Source organism: Neolamprologus multifasciatus, chromosome 4 (assembly GCF_963576455.1).
Source record: "Neolamprologus multifasciatus chromosome 4, fNeoMul1.2, whole genome shotgun sequence".
NCBI classification, from domain to species: domain Eukaryota; kingdom Metazoa; phylum Chordata; class Actinopteri; order Cichliformes; family Cichlidae; genus Neolamprologus; species Neolamprologus multifasciatus.
This window is the reverse complement of record NC_140442.1, coordinates 30,162,982-30,168,941: the sequence shown is the minus strand read 5'-3', so window position 1 is coordinate 30,168,941 and position 5,960 is coordinate 30,162,982. Positions and strand designations below refer to the sequence as shown.

General features: G+C 36.4%; 1 pseudogene across 1 annotated transcript; it reads left to right on the top strand.

Annotated features, from left to right (window-relative positions):
• The first annotated feature begins 421 nt into the window (after positions 1-421).
• On the top strand, positions 422-5,960 carry LOC146520801 (uncharacterized; annotated as a pseudogene). Its single transcript, XR_014873720.1, has 2 exons — positions 422-2,523; positions 2,647-5,960. The product of XR_014873720.1 is annotated as an uncharacterized LOC146520801 (transcript).

The window sequence follows — 5,960 nt, the reverse complement described above, 5'->3', positions numbered from 1 at the left end:
CACGTTTAAGCTTGATAAGCTGTTGTTAGAATTTATTTAATATTATTTCTACACCAGGATCTTTTTCTACAGCTGACGTAACTGTGCAGGGGCGGATCTAGCAAAGTTTAGCCCGGGGGGCCGTTAGGGCATTAAGAGGGAAAAGGGGGCACAAAGACATACTTTTCTTTCTTATTCTCATTTAAAATATCTAGCTTTTAATTATTTAATAATTATCTGAATCTGACACCCAAAGTTTTAATCTGATGTAAAATATATAGAAGTCCATTACTGTATATAGTAACTGTTAAGTCTAATATACCCTAGTAAGCTATAGTACTTTTTCCTTTGGGAAGATACCATCTGTGCAGTCTGCAGTTCTGTTGAAGAAAGATGTTGAATCTATTTAATTATTCTTGAAAAATAGAACACGTTGACGCCGGCCCCACGCACGGGGCGATGCGCAGTAACTCGTTAACGGAGATTTGCCGTGTCCATCTTGTCGCTGCCTGCAGGTGAAGCGATGGGGGAGGAGGGGGATTTGTGTTCAGTGAAGGAGAGGCGAGGCCGAGTAATGTTGCGTAAAGACAAAAGTGGACGAAAGAGAGACAAACTTGCGGCTCCACAAGTATAATTATAACGTAACATAGACTATATCGATATAAAGGATATTGTCACATCTTATATCTCGTATAAATAATATCGATATTTTTAAAAAACTCGATATATCGCCCAGCTCTACTACACAGTCAGTTTATTGGTGGTTACAGTGAGGGTAACGTGTGGCCTGGCTGTTAAAATGGCAGACTTATGAAGAACTCACTTCAGTCAGTCAGTCTCTAAGCAAACTATTTTATTTTCTTATTTTTTATTTATTGTATTTTTATTTATTGTAAATAGCTCTTTTGTATTAAATTCCACCTTCAGAACATCTTCTGACTATGCCTGCATTTTTCCCACTAGTGAGTGTTCTCATGTTGAACCCACAGAGGATTAAAGGATTCATCCTCCTGATAAACAGTTTCATGCTGTCAGGTTTAAATCTTTTAGACTCTCGTCATTTAATTGTTTCCCCATACATATACATAATTATTACACCACCTCTCTATTAGAGGTGGGAATCACCATACAACTCACGATACGATATTATCACGATACTTAACGCGATACGATATTATTGCAATTTTTAAAAAATATTTTGCGATATTCAGATTCTGTACATAAAGGTAAACTTTATCAATATTCATTTTCTCTAATATCAAAGTCTCACACTCAGTCTTTCTCTCATTTCAGTTTGATTGTTGACAAACTGAACGGTTTGTATTACAGTCTAGTCCAACTTAACTGAATCAACCATCTGGTACAATTATAGCTATTCTGAACTATGCAGTTTATGAAAACTATGCAGCCCCTTCAGCAACTGAAGAATTTGAAAGTAAATTAAAACAAAATATAATTTTACATTAAATAAAAAAGTTTTAAACTTAATTAAAATAAAACATGTCTTAATTAAAATAAGTAAACTGTCATGTTTATTGCTGCCAAATAAAGTTAAACACATTTGGACAGTGAAGGAATGTCAGGATTCTTGCTCAGAAAAAGGATCAACATGCTCTGAAGTCAGAGCACAAAAACCTTTTTTGTAACAAAGTATCGATTTCTGCTGTCCCTTATGGAAGCCCGTTTCCGCCACCAAAAAAAATAATAACAACAATCAATAACTCGAAATTTCGAGTTATTTTCTCGAAATTTCGAGTTATTTTCTCAGAATTCGGACTTATTAACTCGAAATTTCTAGTTATTAACTCAAAATTTTGAGAAAATAACTCGAAATTTCGAGTTAGCGCTGCCAATAAAAAATCTACGTGGCTGATGTCATTTCCTTGTTACCCGGAAGGATATGGCGCAAAGGGGTGCGCACTCAAAACTGGATCGTGTCGTGAGCTACTGTAGCGAACACAACAAATGGCGCCAGGTTCTTCAGTTTTGAATGCCTTCCTACAAATGACAACTGGATAACAGGTATACAAAACAGTGTGACAGCGATTGTTACATACAAAGTTGAATAGAATGCAACGTGAGGGTTAACCAAAGGTACCTAATAAGGTTTCTGTTACACGCTAATGACACCTGTTACGTCTGATGAAACAGACGTTTTGCTGAAAGCATGCGTAATAAGAGTACAACACTGTATAAAACAAAATCACAAATAACCCAAAACAGGGAATATGACTGACAACTATATAAATAAGGAACAAAACCAATAAAACTGTAACCAGACAACTGAAAAAATGTGGGATTGACTGTATTGTGATGCTGATTGTAGTTACAGTGCAAATGGACACTTAAAAATGCAGTTCCCACTTCTCCACCATAGTCAGAGCTCATAATGTAGGTAGGCACAGATACTTTGATGATAATATGGTGGCTTTATAATAGGTCATTTTAATTTACATCCTTCCTTACAGCATGGGAGACTTGACTGAATTCTTGAAACAAAGAGAAGTCTCTGAGGAAATTATACAGACCTTGGAGAATGAGAAGGTACTTAATTCCAACAAGATACTGGTTGAAATGCAACTTTTCCTCATTGTTCTTAAGTTAAAAATAGGATAGTATTTTCAAGGCTGGTTGTTTTAACAAATTAAATTATTTTTCCATCTTTAGATTGATGCCAGTGTCATAAGTCTAATGACAGATGAGGAGCTGAAGACTTATTTGCCATCATACGGTGATCGTCTAGCAGTATTTGGATTTTGCAGACGGAGGGGCAGCAACCGCAAATCAGCACTTTTTGAACGGCTGAAATCCAAACTGTCCAAAAGAAAATTATCTGAAGAGGATGGCAGTAGCACATGGCAAGAAGAACATTCCCAAACAACCCATAAAAGAAATGCTCTGAAGAGAAATAGAAAAATAGAAATAGGATGGATGCATTATGATGAAGACACTGAGGTTTTCAAGCAGGTTAGAGCTAGACGAGGAGGAGGAACAAGAAAAATAGACATTTGCAAGGATGCCAAGAAAAGGGACATATTACAGGTTGCAACAGGTCTGTTCTTTCCAGATGGAGGAAACATTCAGGGGCCCTTAACAGATTTTGACTGTGATCTGAAGGATTATCAAGAGATGATAGTCGATGATGCATTGACAGTAGGAGAACTTTATCATGTCACAAAACTAAATATCCTCAGGTTCTACCTCACCACAAAGAAAAAACAAAATGACAGCCTTCAGAGCTCCAACCCAGGTTTGCATCCATCTTCAGAAATTGAAGCGAGTCCTCAAAACCAAACCTCTTCTTTTACTGTCACTACAGTCCAAACATCTGCTCCATTTGAAACAATCAGCCATGATGTGACATACATTGAAGACACTCCAAACGATAACCTTCCACAATCTTCCACGCAGTCTCTAAGTGCTAACACTTCTCACAGCAGTGACATTATTTTTGTTGGCCCCTTTTCTGACAGTGAGTAAATTTGGATGACACCCTGATTTTTTCTCCACAACCTGGTCCATCCAGTGAAAGAGCGAGGAGAGTAGTGGTGGTCCACAGAGGGCAGGTAATGTCAGAGCTTATTTCACATTTTAGTGATATGGACCTTGAAGATGTCAACATCAAAATCCAGGTCTTACTGCCTGATGGAACACCTGAAATGGCCCATGACGATGGGGGAGTTGTGAGAGATTGTCTTTCAGAATTCTGGAAAGAATTCTATGACCAGTGCACCACTGGAAACGTTTACAAAGTGCCCTTCTTAAGGCATGATTTTGGGCAACCGGAGTGGGAGAGTGTGGGCAGAATCATTGCATTTGGATGGGTTAGAGAGAAATATCTGCCTGTGAAAATTGCACCTGCCATTCTGGAACAAGCTGCCTTTGGATATGTAAAGAGTGATATTGTGGAGAATTTCCTTAAGTTCATAGAGGCGTGGCGATCAGACTTTAGCACCGTGGACCAAGAAGAACTTATAGACATACTTGATAACCACAGCTGCAGAAAGATACCAACAGCCTGCAATGCCACTGAAGTCCTATTGGAGCTTGCACACAAAACACTTGTCCAAGAGCCTGCCTATGTTATTGAACAGTGGGCAAGAACACTCAGCACTGCATGGGAAAGCCTTTGTGATCTATCTTCAGTTTATGAAACCCTCCAACCAACTGTGAGAAAAGTTCTCAAGTGTCTCACTTTCCCTGAAACAATGACGGCTCACCAGAAGCTGATTCAGAAATATCTAACTACATATGTGAAGAATGCTGAGAAGGAACATTTGTGTTTGTTCCTCAGGTTTTGCACAGGTTCAGATTTACATCTGGGAAAGAACATCATCATTGGGTTTAACGAACTTAAAGGTTTCCAGAGACGACCTGTGGCACACACATGTGGATGTGTACTGGAGCTGTCGATAAATTATGACAGCTATCCTGACTTCAGATCGGAGATGAACAGTGTGTTGGAATCAAATGTGTGGGTTATGGACATTATCTAAAGGTTTGATTCACGGACAATGACTTAAAAGCCATTGTTGTTTTACAACAGATTATATTTGAGTTGTGAACTAAAACTAAAGTGTTCCCATGTGAATGACACAGCGAAGGTTTCAGGTGTTTAAAAACTGAGTTCCAAAAAAAAGTCTTTTGTGAAATACCACTGTAATGCAATTTGAGGTACTTCTTTGTGTTTCTGTGTTTTCCTATACAACAATATTTTTCTAAACACTTGTGAAATGCATTTCTGCAGAGGTCTCAAAGTGGAAGTCTGGAGACCATTTATAAGCATTCCCATTTCCTCAGTCAGCATGTGTGCATGTGAACAATGAAAGCAGTTTTCCCACCTTTTATTAAATTTTTCTATTATTTGAATCCAAAATCAACTTAAAAAAATGCATTAGGTTAATTTTAATTTGTCAAATTTTATTAATGTAATGTCACAAGATGACATGTATTGTAGTGGTTCACCAGAAAATTAGAGATTGAAACCCCTGCAATATGTAGTATATAGTACATGTAGGAGATATTGCATATATCTCCTACATGTTTTATCATCGTGCACACATTTTACAGTTTACAAGTCAGGTTTTACTATATCATTGTATTTTATTACAGTTATGTTTGTACAGTTCTGTTTAGCCATCTGGGTTATGGTGACTTTTGCTAAATTGAATGGCCATAAGGCACACCTATATGCTTTTATTTTGGATTTCTGTGAAATCAGTAATTGCTTAGCTGAAGGTTGATTTTTGGTTGGCTTTTCCTGATTTTTGTAATGGAAAAAAACCCTTGTTTATCATAGCCCCCCTTTTTAAAACTGCATAGCTGATGGGGTAGTTATTTAAAAGATATTTTCCTATATTTCTGTTTTCATGTTCGAGCCTAATGTATTTGCTTCATAGTGGTTTTAGACCACACGTTCTTATTCTTTAAGTAATTGTAGGATATTGTTATCAGATATTGCCATATTATCCTCAATCTCTTTTTTTGGTCCCATTCCCTGTTTGTATTTTTAATAATAATTGAATTTTTGCACAAAATATTGCATATTTTTGTTGAGTGTATTGTCGTACTTTTTCCAAGTCTTGTGCTTGCAATTAGATTTTTATAAGAATACTTTAAGGTTTTTTGTGTTACTGTAAATACAGTACAGTTATTTTGTTTTAAGATAAGATGATGGCAAAAGATCTGTGTTTTATAATAAAGTGTTCAATGAGACAAATTACATCTTTCATTTTGGTAAATTCTGGGTTTTTATTACTCTGAGGCGCAATCTGAAAAAAAACATAGGTCCATAAATCTCACTCAGTTAGGTTATCCATATGCTAAAAAATATATAATTATACTTCCCATAATCAGTAAAACAGTCAGCATATATAAAAAGTCTCAGCAGTGAAAAAATGCCAGTGAAAAAAAAAATTACTGCTACATAACCAGATATTTCAAAACATCAATAATTACTCAAATAAAAATAAAGATGAAAA